The following is a 16,090-nucleotide window of genomic DNA, read 5'->3' on the forward strand; positions in this document are numbered from 1 at the left end:
CCTGGTCTGGGACTGGTTGCGGGTTGGCAGGCGGCGCCTCCACCTGGTACTGACGGTGGCCCGTGACGTGCTCGGTGTAGATGTCACGGGACCACCTGATGACGTCAGACACCATGAGGTGCCGCATCTTCCGTGCGTACCTCCAGCGGACACGTAACTGCTGGAGGACGTAGTCGTTGCACGGGTCCCAGGATCCGAGGGACCCGACAACGAGGGCCTCGTTGAAAACTGTGTAGCCCTGCGCAGTCAGTGTGTCTGCCAACCCCTGGTATTTCGTCGTCTTTGTGGTCCGCACGAGATCCAAAGCCTGGCTCCGGTTCTCGAACGGGACCGCGACATCCACTATGGAGATCTTCTTCCTGGGCTCGTCCACGACCACCAGGTCAGGACGGAGCAAGGACCCGGTGTGGGGCACGGCACGGTTCACCCGCACCTCCACGCCCGGGTCCCTCGGGATGGCAGCGGCCAGCCTGTGCAGCACCGAGTTGTGGCGGTGCTGCCAGGCGGCGGAGTGGCGGCCGCAGTGGTTGAGGACGTGCGGCAGCGTCTCGTTGGGGTGAAGACACCGCCGGCACATCTTGTTCCTCGCTGGTCCTCGCAGAGCTCCATTCAGGGGCACCACGTTGAGACGTGCCCTGTGAATGAAGCGCCATTCTGCGAAGCGAGTAAACTTGCCATCCCGGAGGAAGTGGGAGCTGGCGGGGTTCCGGGAGACCGGTTCCATGGCCTTCCCCTGATCTGGAAGGGCCACGAGTCTCCTTCTGTACTCCTGGCGCCGGGCCGTGGCCAGACGCCGGTAGACTTGGGAGCGTGCCCCGGGACCGACCAGGATGCGGCCCGCGGCACTTTCAGGTGCGGGGATTTCCATCTGGACCTCCTGGAGCTCCTCACTCCAGCGCCATTTCGTTCCTGTGCTCTTCTTGAGGCGCCTTCCTGCACTTCGTGTGAAGGTCCAGTGGTTCCCCAGGGCGCCACCATCACGGTTGAACTCGCCCTCGGTCTCCCCGTTGAGGAACCCCACCATGTCATCTTTCGAAATTTCCTGCTTGCCCAGCTTCTGCTTTGTTGTCTGGAACAAGCTGGCCCACGCCAAGTCTTTTACGTCAGGGTCCTTGCACGTCAGGAGCCTGTAGCCATGCGTGACCGTGGCCAAGTCACACATGTCTGCGAGTGGGAGGAGACCAGCTCCCCCCTCATGCGTTGGGGCGTGGACGATGAGCGGAGTGGCACGCAAGGGGAGGTGCATCCACTCCTTGCAGTACTTCTTCATCTTCTTGTCGAACCGCGTCACCACAGCTTTCCTGACGCGGCCTCCCCTCAAGATGAATTGCAGCCTCGACTGGAGGAATGTCGAGACTGCGTTGATCTTCTGCCAGGGGGCGAGGAGACTGGCGTGGATCTTGTCGAGATCTGCCCCCATGGCTTCCACTTCTTGCTCGGGCGACTGGGCATTCCGGTAACCTGTCGAAACACCCAGGTGACGATACGTGTCGCCCTCAGCGAGTGCGGCGATCGGGACCCCGGCAACCTGCATCACGGTGGGTTGCACCCCAGGTTGCGCTCCAGGCTGGCGCATCACCCGGCGACCGGTCCTGCAGTCTATGTGAAGTGATGCGCATTTTCTGGGCTTGAAGCGCAAGCCGGCCCAGTTACCGGCCTCGTTGACCCCATCCAGCAGGGTCTGCAGGCTCTCGGGGTCCCGCCCGATGAGGACGATGTCATCTGCGTAGGCGAGGATGGCGTGGTGGTGCTCGAGGACAGAGTAGCCCAACTCTTCCTCCCTTCTGGCGGCTGTCCTCAGCACTGCCTCCATGCTGAGGTTGAAGAGAATGGGGCTGAGGGGACAGCCCTGACGGACGCCAGCACGGATCGGGATCTCCTCCGTGAAGCCATCCTCGGAACGGACCCGTGTCGTCCCGCCGTGGTACAGGTCCGCGATGAGGGCACGCAGCGTCTCGGGTACCCTCATCTCTGTGAGCGAGTGCTGGATGTACGCGTGCGGGATGGACCCGAACGCGTTGGCGAGATCCAGCCAGGCGATGGCGACCTCGCGTTTCTTCGCCCTGCAGTCATCCAGGATGGACTGCAGGACAAAGTTGTGCTCCAAGCAGCCCTCGTACTCCATGAAGCCCTTCTGCTGCTTGGAGATGCGCCCCGTCCGGGCAGCCCACGCGCCCAGGCGGGCAGCGACCACCGACAGGAACAGCTTGGAAATGGTGGTGCTGAGCGCAATCGGACGCCAGTTGTCTGGGACGTCCTTGTCGCCATCCTTGTAGATGAGGACCGTGTTGGACCTCTTCCACGATCCGGGGACACGATTGTGGGCGTGCACTGCGGTGTAGAGGGCCGCAAGCACGTGGCAACCTGGGTCAGCCCTCTTCAACAAATTGTACCTGATGCCATCCTGCCCAGGTGCCGTGTTCTTGGTGCGGGCGAGCTTCTTCGCGACCTCCCTGGTGGTGAATGGTCTGGCCAGCTCGTCCACTTCCTCCTCTGTCGGATCATCGTGTGCCAGTGCGCAACCTGCAGGCGTGGGACCCACTTCGTAGCCATGGTCTGAGAATGTCTCTGTGAAGTGGTCCTGCAGGCGGGCTCCCGCAATCCGGCAATAGGGAGACTCTGTTTCCAGGATCTCCTGCATCGCCTTCTTGGGGTTGGCCCTGTACAATTTCTGGATCTTGGCGGCGGCCTCCCCGTCAAATGCAAATGCCGGCCGCCGCCTGCGCTGGCGGGCGGGGTTGCCGGGCCCTCTCCGGCCACCCCTCGCTCCTTCGCCACCCCCTGGAGCACGTGCCGCGCCCCCCTCTTCTTCTCGTACCTTGAGGGCGACGACAAACTCCGTGTACTCGTCGCAGACGTGCTCCAGGGATTCCCAGTCTTCCTCGGCTGCCGAGATCCGAGCCATCCACTCCAGCTGGACTTGGCTGGGCCGGACCTCGGGTTCGCCGTCTTCTCCTTCGTCTTCCGAGGCGGACTGGTGGTCTGCCGCCTCTGCTGGGCGTCCTCGGACCTGGTGGCGGTTCTCCCTGGGCTGCTGGCCGTGACGCGCCCGGGGGACCTCCTCTCGTACCTCCCGGGCATTCTGGGTGGGCAGCCCCACGCCAGGACCAGACAGCTCCCGCGCGGCCGGGGGAGGCCGCACCCTCCCCCCGACCACGCCCACAGTTGGCTCCACCGGCGCCGGCACCTCCGCCTGCACCGCCGCGTCGGCAGCCTCCTGCTCTGGGGCGACGTCATCCTCCGTCTGCGTCCCCATCTCACATCTTCCTGGCAGCTCCTCATCATGGTCTGGATCAGTTTGGGTTCCTCCCTCCGAGTGCAGGAGTGGGAACCTGATGAGGTGGGCTGGCACCACGTGCAACTCCGGTGCAGTCCGCTGCTCAGGTGTGCTTCCCCCAGGAGACATACTGGGGGCATCTCCGGTCTGCCAGTCCCTGGGTGGCAGACCCTCTCCTCTCTCCTCCTCTACTCCGATGCACTCCTGCTCCGGCGCCGGCGCTGGGACATCCTCCCGTTCGGTATAGGAGGGACGGCACGCCGGGCCTGGTGATGGCCTCGGGTGCAGCGGCAGCATTCTGGACAGAAGCTGGGCCGCCTCCTCCTCGTTGGTGGTCACCTGCGGGAGCGCAGGTGCCGGAGTCCCTTTGGGTGCCGGTGATCCAGGGAGGGGTGTCGTGCGGAGCGACAGTGACAGCTTCTTCCTGCGGCACAGAAACAAAGCCTCCCTCCCCGTTGCATCGTCGCGCGCCGGCGTGACGGGTCCAGGTGATGTCCGTCTCTTCTTCCTGGGGGGCAAAACAACACATGTCTCCTGGCCTTCCTCTCGTGCAGGCGGAGAGAGACGGTGGGAGGGACCAGGCACCGGAGACGGCAGCCGCGGCGGCAACGGCCGGGGCTGCGGATCATCAGCGTCTTCATCTGAGGAGCGCCGTGCCTCCCGCCGGGCCACACGAGCAGGTGGAGTCCGTGCTGGCGCGCCCAGGCCTGCCTCTCGCGCCTGGCGTGCCGCGAGTCTCCGCACCTCAGCTCTGTGGACGTTGGCAACGTGGTTCTGAGCCACCCTCAGCGGATATCCAGCGCCCGAAAATGCGGAAGCACAGAACCTGCAGCGGAACTCCACCGCAGTCACCTCTGGGTGGTGTCGCTTCATGTGCTTCCACATGTCCGACCATGCTGAATACCGCCCCCGGATCCTCAGCCCGAAGCCATGCGTCCCACAGAGGATGCACGTCAACTCGGCCGGTAGTGGCACCGGCACGCGCAGGCACCCCGGCTCACCCGGGTCACGCACCAAGGACACCATCTCCCGAACGGCAACCCTCTCATCCTCCTCCTCATCATCAGACGCGAGATCCGAGTCCGTACCATCCGCCTCCGGCAGCGCCGGCTCGATGCCCCGGCCCGGGTGCACCGTCTCAAAATGCAGCCTTGCTGCCCTCAGGGACCGGATCTCTTCGTGCGGCCTACAAATCTCACAGCGAAACCATAGCCCCGCAGAGTCATGCGCCCGGCGCACATGCGCCGCCAGATCAGCCAGTCGTCCGAAGACAGACCCGAACTGCTGAAGCCGCACACACGCAGGGCACTGGATCTCCTCTGGGGCCGGCAACGCCACGAAGCTGGGACGCACGGGCATCCTGAAAAACACTTACACTAACAAAAAGAGAACAACACAGCCGCACAGCAGCAAACAACTAGATCTGTAAAAGAACAATATATACAAACTCTTATAACAAGATAACACTAAGGGTATGTATAGAGTACCCTGAAAAATAAGGAAACAATAGACTCTGAAAATATAACAATTAACCACCTAACAATATATAGAACTCTACTAAAGTATAAACTCTGAAAGGTAAATAAAACTCTACTTAAAACTAATCAGGTACAGGCCACTAAAAAGAAAATATCACAAGTCACAATCGGTGGGGCTGCTACTTGGTAAACCAAGAAGCAACAGTCAAATCCGGGGGTGCAGCGGCAAGCCGAGTGCCGGGCTAAGAGTCAGGCACTCTTCTCCTGGGCAGCTGTAAACAGACAAGCGACGACCGCTTCTGGAGCAGTTCGCTGTCCTGAGAAGAACTACACAGGCGGCTCAAGACACTACAAGGTCACTGGTTGTGCCCTAGGTTTCTGGAACACTAGGGGGGTGTACAAATGTGTCAAGGGCTGGGCCTTACAACACAAGTACACTAGAGTGCTGGAAGGAGCAAAACACAACAACAGAACACTTACAAAAGTCGCAACACAAATACTAGCACAACACAGACAAGAGACAGTTACTCACTTACCGATCAGCACTACAAAGGAAACAAAATATACAAACAAATAAGACAGGTACAGGTGCTTGAAACTAATTAATTAAATAAATATGGTTGAGGTGATGCTATAAGAATGTAAATGGAATTAAGTTAAAAGATTCAACAGCAAGATTTGAGATGTATTGGTTAATTACTATGGATAAAAATGAAAAGGTAAATATATTAAATCTGCAAGAAAATTAAGGAATATTCAATTAATTAAATAAATATTATAATAATAATAGATAGATATATTCAATAAGTATTACTTTAATTACCAATTAATAGTTACTCTGAAAACAATATGGCGTATTTAATCAGCAAGGTAAATATAGAAATAAATAGTACTTTAATTTATTTTAGCTAATTCGAAAGAAAGCAATATGGCGGATTCAAGCACAAAAACAAGTCACTGAACAATTACAATAAACACAAGACAAACACAACACTCAACCCCTGGTGTGCATATCCATGGACACGAACAGGAAGTCACATGCGAAGCATCTGTGAAGAAGAAGGAAGTTGAAAAATGGCGACCGACCTCGCTAAATAACTCAACCACGAGGTCGCGAAAAACTGAATTTAAAGTTAAGCAGACAAAATACACTGAAACTATTAATGGGAAAAATTAAATCTCTGAATATGGAATTATTTACTGCCCCTAGTTATGAATTCAAATCAGAATTAAACACGATTACACTAGATATGCCTGGGCACAAGGCAATATAATTATCGCGAGCAAAGTGAATTTAAGCCAAAATAAATACAGAAATTACTTTAAATGTTGAACAATTGAATTATTAATATGGGAAAATTGAGAGACAGGCAAAAACTTAACAGAAACTATAGGATGCACACAGATTATTCACAAGGGACTGTCGGCCATTGAACACACACAGTCAGGAGACAGGACAAAAACAATTACACAGGCTCAAGAAAAACAAGATACACTTGGGAAGGGGTTCCAAAGGCCTTTAGGGGCGACGATCTTCGACTGTAGTTACGCGACTCGCCTTGAAGGTATTAGTTAAATTGAGGAAAAATTAAATGTGGTATTTGCCCGAGCTAAAAAATTCAAACACAAGGGCGAGACTGTGGGTAGAAGTTAAATGTTAAACAGCAAGATCAAGTACAGGTATTAATTAAATGTGGTTATTTAAATATAGGAACTGCAGTAAAAAGATTGACTCTAATTTAATATATATATGAAAAGCAACTAAATATTATTCGGAAAAATGTATTACTGAAAAAGAATTTAAATAAACAAAATTATTTTGGGTGAACAGTAAAAGCTACGAGTCACGAATGCAAGTTACAGTCGGGAACCTGAAATGGGGCTTACATAACAAAACACTGAGTTGCAGGAATTACTAGGTGATAGTTTGGCACTTGGAAAATTAAAGGCGAGATAGGTAGTTACTTTACTTTAACAGGTACAAAAAGCTATGCAGATATTAACAAATTAAATGTAACAGTTAAACTTTAAATGTTTGCAATAAAAGATGGCCGCGATTAACGAATTTAATTCAAATAAACAAACAACAAATGGCCAGACAAATAGAAATTCAAATAATTAATGCAAGATGGCCGAAAGCTTGCAGAAAGAAAACAAGTAAATAAACAAGATGGCCACAAGAACTTACTTAAAAACAAAACACAAGTGCCAGACTACCACCTACCTTATCTCCATGTAGTTCCCCATGTCCTCCCTAGGCGCAGCAGCAGTCGATCCATCCTCGGAACTGCTGGAAGTATGGTCGTTTCGTGCCGGAGTGAATACAGCACGAACACCTCTGCGACGATCTTTTCTTGAGCACAGTTATTTAACTAATCACTTCTCGGGGCTAGATCATTAAGCTGATAAGAACAGATACTACACTTTGATCTTAGCCAAAAGGCCGAGAAGCGATAACAATCCTAATGAACCAGGAGCTATATGGGCTCCCTATTACTAAATCAAATGCTATAACAAGGTCTACTGACTTCCATAAACGACTGTACACTTTCGACGAGCCGTCATACTCTACACCACACATGCACAAGCATGGTCTGTACATTGATAATATCTTCAATACAGTGACACGAGGTATTACAATCCAAATGAATCACTATTCACCAGCAATAAACAAAAAACTTGGTATATCCATAACAACGCTCTTACAATTACCGTACTTTCCACTTGCTGCAGCACAAGCTGGTCCCTTAGATTAACTGCAGTTTCAATAAGGCAAGAATGATTCTCATGGGAGAGTTGACTTTATACATTACATTTTAATTGTCAATATAATTTTATCTAAACAGATATTTAACGTTGCCTAAGCAATGTGCCCCCATGCTGGCATGCACTAGGCAGTGGCCAGCAGGGTCAATCGCACTCCCCGGACCAGGTCCGGGGGCAATCCGTCACAAAAAATGCTGCCAAGACAAAGTGTAGAAGAATCGCAGATACTACACTTCGATCTTAGCCAAAAGGCCGAGAAGCGATACTACACTCTGATCTTAGCCGAAAGGCCGAGAAACATCCCTTAAAATACACATCAAAATTAATATTGCACATTGTAAAACTCCATTAACCAAACACATGTAGTTCAACAGATAAAAAAAAGTCAATACAATTCATACAAATATTAACATGAGTAATGAATAACAATAATAGTAATAAAAGGTTTCACAACAAGCCTTAACCACACACTTACATAAACTCACGCATCGACATGACAAAATACATTTTCAATACATCATCATTATTATCATTTAACACTGCCTAATTGTTAATTATATTGAATTTTTTCTCACACAGCTAAATTTATTAAACATTCACAACAAGCACTACATTGTATGATAAAATAAAATAATTAATTCCTATTATTCTGCACACAAAATTGCTAAGTTCCTACATGTTCTCGCATTCCAAGTTCGTCCCTTGGGCATCCTTGTAGTTCCTGTTCGGCCGCCCCTGGCAGCACCTACTGGATCAGCTTTCTCTTCCTCTTCATTTGTTGAATGTACACACGACTTTTCTGTATTGTCTCTGCACTTGGGCACATTACATTACAACAATCAATTTTTCACTATCATCCATTCTTACAAGTTGGTAACAATGTTTATTACATTTAAAACAAACTTAAAGTTTATTACATTTTGTGGTGGGCCGATCCCGGTGGTACTGCAATACCGGGCCAACCCGCGGCGGAGGTGGGGCAAGCCCCTAGCACTCCGCCCTGTTCCAAAAATCAGTTTAATATTCTGGTCCTGCGATGCAGGACGTATCAGATATTAAGCTGATAAGAACAGATTTTTTAGGTTGCCTAAGCAATGTTCGCTGCTGGCATGCACTAGGCAGTGGCCAGCAGGAGACAATACAACTCCCCCGAACTGGTCGGGGGTGCAAACCTGCAAATCCGTCACAAAAAATGTTTGCTAAGGCAAAGTGTAGCAGAATCTCTCTCCCATATGACTGTGGGTGCCACCCCGGTCCCAACCTCCACCACTGAAGCCAAGCCACCGACGTACTCGGGGGGCCAGTGATTGTGAAGGCGGGACCAGGCCCTCCCACAACCATATGGTCGACAAATTCTGTGCATTCTGTTCCCCCAGCATAACAGTTGTCACACCATTAAGCTGATAAGAACAGATACTACACTTTGATCTTAGCCAAAAGGCCGAGAAGCGATAACAATCCTAATGAACCAGGAGCTATATGGGCTCCCTATTACTAAATCAAATGCTATAACAAGGTCTACTGACTTCCATAAACGACTGTACACTTTCGACGAGCCGTCATACTCTACACCACACATGCACAAGCATGGTCTGTACATTGATAATATCTTCAATACAGTGACACGAGGTATTACAATCCAAATGAATCACTATTCACCAGCAATAAACAAAAAACTTGGTATATCCATAACAACGCTCTTACAATTACCGTACTTTCCACTTGCTGCAGCACAAGCTGGTCCCTTAGATTAACTGCAGTTTCAATAAGGCAAGAATGATTCTCATGGGAGAGTTGACTTTATACATTACATTTTAATTGTCAATATAATTTTATCTAAACAGATATTTAACGTTGCCTAAGCAATGTGCCCCCATGCTGGCATGCACTAGGCAGTGGCCAGCAGGGTCAATCGCACTCCCCGGACCAGGTCCGGGGGCAATCCGTCACAAAAAATGCTGCCAAGACAAAGTGTAGAAGAATCGCAGATACTACACTTCGATCTTAGCCAAAAGGCCGAGAAGCGATACTACACTCTGATCTTAGCCGAAAGGCCGAGAAACATCCCTTAAAATACACATCAAAATTAATATTGCACATTGTAAAACTCCATTAACCAAACACATGTAGTTCAACAGATAAAAAAAAGTCAATACAATTCATACAAATATTAACATGAGTAATGAATAACAATAATAGTAATAAAAGGTTTCACAACAAGCCTTAACCACACACTTACATAAACTCACGCATCGACATGACAAAATACATTTTCAATACATCATCATTATTATCATTTAACACTGCCTAATTGTTAATTATATTGAATTTTTTCTCACACAGCTAAATTTATTAAACATTCACAACAAGCACTACATTGTATGATAAAATAAAATAATTAATTCCTATTATTCTGCACACAAAATTGCTAAGTTCCTACATGTTCTCGCATTCCAAGTTCGTCCCTTGGGCATCCTTGTAGTTCCTGTTCGGCCGCCCCTGGCAGCACCTACTGGATCAGCTTTCTCTTCCTCTTCATTTGTTGAATGTACACACGACTTTTCTGTATTGTCTCTGCACTTGGGCACATTACATTACAACAATCAATTTTTCACTATCATCCATTCTTACAAGTTGGTAACAATGTTTATTACATTTAAAACAAACTTAAAGTTTATTACATTTTGTGGTGGGCCGATCCCGGTGGTACTGCAATACCGGGCCAACCCGCGGCGGAGGTGGGGCAAGCCCCTAGCACTCCGCCCTGTTCCAAAAATCAGTTTAATATTCTGGTCCTGCGATGCAGGACGTATCAGATATTAAGCTGATAAGAACAGATTTTTTAGGTTGCCTAAGCAATGTTCGCTGCTGGCATGCACTAGGCAGTGGCCAGCAGGAGACAATACAACTCCCCCGAACTGGTCGGGGGTGCAAACCTGCAAATCCGTCACAAAAAATGTTTGCTAAGGCAAAGTGTAGCAGAATCTCTCTCCCATATGACTGTGGGTGCCACCCCGGTCCCAACCTCCACCACTGAAGCCAAGCCACCGACGTACTCGGGGGGCCAGTGATTGTGAAGGCGGGACCAGGCCCTCCCACAACCATATGGTCGACAAATTCTGTGCATTCTGTTCCCCCAGCATAACAGTTGTCACACCATTAAGCTGATAAGAACAGATACTACACTTTGATCTTAGCCAAAAGGCCGAGAAGCGATAACAATCCTAATGAACCAGGAGCTATATGGGCTCCCTATTACTAAATCAAATGCTATAACAAGGTCTACTGACTTCCATAAACGACTGTACACTTTCGACGAGCCGTCATACTCTACACCACACATGCACAAGCATGGTCTGTACATTGATAATATCTTCAATACAGTGACACGAGGTATTACAATCCAAATGAATCACTATTCACCAGCAATAAACAAAAAACTTGGTATATCCATAACAACGCTCTTACAATTACCGTACTTTCCACTTGCTGCAGCACAAGCTGGTCCCTTAGATTAACTGCAGTTTCAATAAGGCAAGAATGATTCTCATGGGAGAGTTGACTTTATACATTACATTTTAATTGTCAATATAATTTTATCTAAACAGATATTTAACGTTGCCTAAGCAATGTGCCCCCATGCTGGCATGCACTAGGCAGTGGCCAGCAGGGTCAATCGCACTCCCCGGACCAGGTCCGGGGGCAATCCGTCACAAAAAATGCTGCCAAGACAAAGTGTAGAAGAATCGCAGATACTACACTTCGATCTTAGCCAAAAGGCCGAGAAGCGATACTACACTCTGATCTTAGCCGAAAGGCCGAGAAACATCCCTTAAAATACACATCAAAATTAATATTGCACATTGTAAAACTCCATTAACCAAACACATGTAGTTCAACAGATAAAAAAAAGTCAATACAATTCATACAAATATTAACATGAGTAATGAATAACAATAATAGTAATAAAAGGTTTCACAACAAGCCTTAACCACACACTTACATAAACTCACGCATCGACATGACAAAATACATTTTCAATACATCATCATTATTATCATTTAACACTGCCTAATTGTTAATTATATTGAATTTTTTCTCACACAGCTAAATTTATTAAACATTCACAACAAGCACTACATTGTATGATAAAATAAAATAATTAATTCCTATTATTCTGCACACAAAATTGCTAAGTTCCTACATGTTCTCGCATTCCAAGTTCGTCCCTTGGGCATCCTTGTAGTTCCTGTTCGGCCGCCCCTGGCAGCACCTACTGGATCAGCTTTCTCTTCCTCTTCATTTGTTGAATGTACACACGACTTTTCTGTATTGTCTCTGCACTTGGGCACATTACATTACAACAATCAATTTTTCACTATCATCCATTCTTACAAGTTGGTAACAATGTTTATTACATTTAAAACAAACTTAAAGTTTATTACATTTTGTGGTGGGCCGATCCCGGTGGTACTGCAATACCGGGCCAACCCGCGGCGGAGGTGGGGCAAGCCCCTAGCACTCCGCCCTGTTCCAAAAATCAGTTTAATATTCTGGTCCTGCGATGCAGGACGTATCAGATATTAAGCTGATAAGAACAGATTTTTTAGGTTGCCTAAGCAATGTTCGCTGCTGGCATGCACTAGGCAGTGGCCAGCAGGAGACAATACAACTCCCCCGAACTGGTCGGGGGTGCAAACCTGCAAATCCGTCACAAAAAATGTTTGCTAAGGCAAAGTGTAGCAGAATCTCTCTCCCATATGACTGTGGGTGCCACCCCGGTCCCAACCTCCACCACTGAAGCCAAGCCACCGACGTACTCGGGGGGCCAGTGATTGTGAAGGCGGGACCAGGCCCTCCCACAACCATATGGTCGACAAATTCTGTGCATTCTGTTCCCCCAGCATAACAGTTGTCACACCATTAAGCTGATAAGAACAGATACTACACTTTGATCTTAGCCAAAAGGCCGAGAAGCGATAACAATCCTAATGAACCAGGAGCTATATGGGCTCCCTATTACTAAATCAAATGCTATAACAAGGTCTACTGACTTCCATAAACGACTGTACACTTTCGACGAGCCGTCATACTCTACACCACACATGCACAAGCATGGTCTGTACATTGATAATATCTTCAATACAGTGACACGAGGTATTACAATCCAAATGAATCACTATTCACCAGCAATAAACAAAAAACTTGGTATATCCATAACAACGCTCTTACAATTACCGTACTTTCCACTTGCTGCAGCACAAGCTGGTCCCTTAGATTAACTGCAGTTTCAATAAGGCAAGAATGATTCTCATGGGAGAGTTGACTTTATACATTACATTTTAATTGTCAATATAATTTTATCTAAACAGATATTTAACGTTGCCTAAGCAATGTGCCCCCATGCTGGCATGCACTAGGCAGTGGCCAGCAGGGTCAATCGCACTCCCCGGACCAGGTCCGGGGGCAATCCGTCACAAAAAATGCTGCCAAGACAAAGTGTAGAAGAATCGCAGATACTACACTTCGATCTTAGCCAAAAGGCCGAGAAGCGATACTACACTCTGATCTTAGCCGAAAGGCCGAGAAACATCCCTTAAAATACACATCAAAATTAATATTGCACATTGTAAAACTCCATTAACCAAACACATGTAGTTCAACAGATAAAAAAAAGTCAATACAATTCATACAAATATTAACATGAGTAATGAATAACAATAATAGTAATAAAAGGTTTCACAACAAGCCTTAACCACACACTTACATAAACTCACGCATCGACATGACAAAATACATTTTCAATACATCATCATTATTATCATTTAACACTGCCTAATTGTTAATTATATTGAATTTTTTCTCACACAGCTAAATTTATTAAACATTCACAACAAGCACTACATTGTATGATAAAATAAAATAATTAATTCCTATTATTCTGCACACAAAATTGCTAAGTTCCTACATGTTCTCGCATTCCAAGTTCGTCCCTTGGGCATCCTTGTAGTTCCTGTTCGGCCGCCCCTGGCAGCACCTACTGGATCAGCTTTCTCTTCCTCTTCATTTGTTGAATGTACACACGACTTTTCTGTATTGTCTCTGCACTTGGGCACATTACATTACAACAATCAATTTTTCACTATCATCCATTCTTACAAGTTGGTAACAATGTTTATTACATTTAAAACAAACTTAAAGTTTATTACATTTTGTGGTGGGCCGATCCCGGTGGTACTGCAATACCGGGCCAACCCGCGGCGGAGGTGGGGCAAGCCCCTAGCACTCCGCCCTGTTCCAAAAATCAGTTTAATATTCTGGTCCTGCGATGCAGGACGTATCAGATATTAAGCTGATAAGAACAGATACTACACTTTGATCTTAGCCAAAAGGCCGAGAAGCGATAACAATCCTAATGAACCAGGAGCTATATGGGCTCCCTATTACTAAATCAAATGCTATAACAAGGTCTACTGACTTCCATAAACGACTGTACACTTTCGACGAGCCGTCATACTCTACACCACACATGCACAAGCATGGTCTGTACATTGATAATATCTTCAATACAGTGACACGAGGTATTACAATCCAAATGAATCACTATTCACCAGCAATAAACAAAAAACTTGGTATATCCATAACAACGCTCTTACAATTACCGTACTTTCCACTTGCTGCAGCACAAGCTGGTCCCTTAGATTAACTGCAGTTTCAATAAGGCAAGAATGATTCTCATGGGAGAGTTGACTTTATACATTACATTTTAATTGTCAATATAATTTTATCTAAACAGATATTTAACGTTGCCTAAGCAATGTGCCCCCATGCTGGCATGCACTAGGCAGTGGCCAGCAGGGTCAATCGCACTCCCCGGACCAGGTCCGGGGGCAATCCGTCACAAAAAATGCTGCCAAGACAAAGTGTAGAAGAATCGCAGATACTACACTTCGATCTTAGCCAAAAGGCCGAGAAGCGATACTACACTCTGATCTTAGCCGAAAGGCCGAGAAACATCCCTTAAAATACACATCAAAATTAATATTGCACATTGTAAAACTCCATTAACCAAACACATGTAGTTCAACAGATAAAAAAAAGTCAATACAATTCATACAAATATTAACATGAGTAATGAATAACAATAATAGTAATAAAAGGTTTCACAACAAGCCTTAACCACACACTTACATAAACTCACGCATCGACATGACAAAATACATTTTCAATACATCATCATTATTATCATTTAACACTGCCTAATTGTTAATTATATTGAATTTTTTCTCACACAGCTAAATTTATTAAACATTCACAACAAGCACTACATTGTATGATAAAATAAAATAATTAATTCCTATTATTCTGCACACAAAATTGCTAAGTTCCTACATGTTCTCGCATTCCAAGTTCGTCCCTTGGGCATCCTTGTAGTTCCTGTTCGGCCGCCCCTGGCAGCACCTACTGGATCAGCTTTCTCTTCCTCTTCATTTGTTGAATGTACACACGACTTTTCTGTATTGTCTCTGCACTTGGGCACATTACATTACAACAATCAATTTTTCACTATCATCCATTCTTACAAGTTGGTAACAATGTTTATTACATTTAAAACAAACTTAAAGTTTATTACATTTTGTGGTGGGCCGATCCCGGTGGTACTGCAATACCGGGCCAACCCGCGGCGGAGGTGGGGCAAGCCCCTAGCACTCCGCCCTGTTCCAAAAATCAGTTTAATATTCTGGTCCTGCGATGCAGGACGTATCAGATATTAAGCTGATAAGAACAGATTTTTTAGGTTGCCTAAGCAATGTTCGCTGCTGGCATGCACTAGGCAGTGGCCAGCAGGAGACAATACAACTCCCCCGAACTGGTCGGGGGTGCAAAACCTGCAAATCCGTCACAAAAAATGTTTGCTAAGGCAAAGTGTAGCAGAATCTCTCTCCCATATGACTGTGGGTGCCACCCCGGTCCCAACCTCCACCACTGAAGCCAAGCCACCGACGTACTCGGGGGGCCAGTGATTGTGAAGGCGGGACCAGGCCCTCCCACAACCATATGGTCGACAAATTCTGTGCATTCTGTTCCCCCAGCATAACAGTTGTCACACCATTAAGCTGATAAGAACAGATTTGAAAGCTATTTATTAGCAATATCTCAAAACCCTTTACAATATTAAAAACACATATTAGGAAATGGAAAAAGGGGCACCTAGCGCCCGGAAAAACCAAAGATTATGGGAGAATTAAAGTGAAACTAATCCCACCGTGCCCCTGGGGCCGGTTCCCTCCCTCAAAGGCGGGAGGTAAGAAGTTACGTTAAAAGGGGAACTAGTCCCCGCAAGTCACTAACTAGACTAAAAGAAAGAAGTTACGTTAAAACAGAACTAGTCTGTTGCAAGAAAAGAAAACAAAAACCCTCTTAAGATATAAAATATTCACGAACAAGGAGCCTAGCTCCCCGCGGTCCTTAAATAATTAAACACACATATGCACTTTTACCACAACTAAATTTACTCCGGGGAGTAGCCCCTCCTGAAGTTACTTAAGATATTTTAGTTTAATGGGCA

The 16,090-nt window shown here is 47.0% G+C and overlaps 2 non-coding genes and 12 pseudogenes across 2 annotated transcripts; all 14 read right to left on the minus strand.

Annotated features, from left to right (window-relative positions):
- Positions 1 to 7,019: 7,019 nt before the first annotated feature.
- On the minus strand, positions 7,020 to 7,210 carry LOC134544347 (U2 spliceosomal RNA). The gene has a single exon (XR_010077693.1). It is a non-coding gene; the product is annotated as a U2 spliceosomal RNA (small nuclear RNA).
- A 410-nt stretch (positions 7,211 to 7,620) lies between these two features.
- Positions 7,621 to 7,785, minus strand: LOC134544364 (U2 spliceosomal RNA; annotated as a pseudogene).
- A 656-nt stretch (positions 7,786 to 8,441) lies between these two features.
- Positions 8,442 to 8,617, minus strand: LOC134544340 (U2 spliceosomal RNA; annotated as a pseudogene).
- A 141-nt stretch (positions 8,618 to 8,758) lies between these two features.
- On the minus strand, positions 8,759 to 8,974 carry LOC134544344 (U2 spliceosomal RNA; annotated as a pseudogene).
- A 410-nt stretch (positions 8,975 to 9,384) lies between these two features.
- Positions 9,385 to 9,549, minus strand: LOC134544365 (U2 spliceosomal RNA; annotated as a pseudogene).
- A 656-nt stretch (positions 9,550 to 10,205) lies between these two features.
- On the minus strand, positions 10,206 to 10,381 carry LOC134544341 (U2 spliceosomal RNA; annotated as a pseudogene).
- A 141-nt stretch (positions 10,382 to 10,522) lies between these two features.
- Positions 10,523 to 10,738, minus strand: LOC134544345 (U2 spliceosomal RNA; annotated as a pseudogene).
- Positions 10,739 to 11,148: 410 nt separating this feature from the next.
- On the minus strand, positions 11,149 to 11,313 carry LOC134544367 (U2 spliceosomal RNA; annotated as a pseudogene).
- A 656-nt stretch (positions 11,314 to 11,969) lies between these two features.
- Positions 11,970 to 12,145, minus strand: LOC134544342 (U2 spliceosomal RNA; annotated as a pseudogene).
- Positions 12,146 to 12,286: 141 nt separating this feature from the next.
- On the minus strand, positions 12,287 to 12,502 carry LOC134544346 (U2 spliceosomal RNA; annotated as a pseudogene).
- A 410-nt stretch (positions 12,503 to 12,912) lies between these two features.
- Positions 12,913 to 13,077, minus strand: LOC134544368 (U2 spliceosomal RNA; annotated as a pseudogene).
- Positions 13,078 to 13,733: 656 nt separating this feature from the next.
- On the minus strand, positions 13,734 to 13,926 carry LOC134544335 (U2 spliceosomal RNA). Its single transcript, XR_010077689.1, has one exon. It is a non-coding gene; the product is annotated as a U2 spliceosomal RNA (small nuclear RNA).
- Positions 13,927 to 14,336: 410 nt separating this feature from the next.
- Positions 14,337 to 14,501, minus strand: LOC134544369 (U2 spliceosomal RNA; annotated as a pseudogene).
- Positions 14,502 to 15,157: 656 nt separating this feature from the next.
- Positions 15,158 to 15,333, minus strand: LOC134544343 (U2 spliceosomal RNA; annotated as a pseudogene).
- Between the last annotated feature and the right edge of the window lie 757 nt (positions 15,334 to 16,090).

Source organism: Bacillus rossius, unplaced genomic scaffold (genome assembly GCF_032445375.1).
Source record: "Bacillus rossius redtenbacheri isolate Brsri unplaced genomic scaffold, Brsri_v3 Brsri_v3_scf360, whole genome shotgun sequence".
Lineage (NCBI taxonomy): Eukaryota > Metazoa > Arthropoda > Insecta > Phasmatodea > Bacillidae > Bacillus > Bacillus rossius.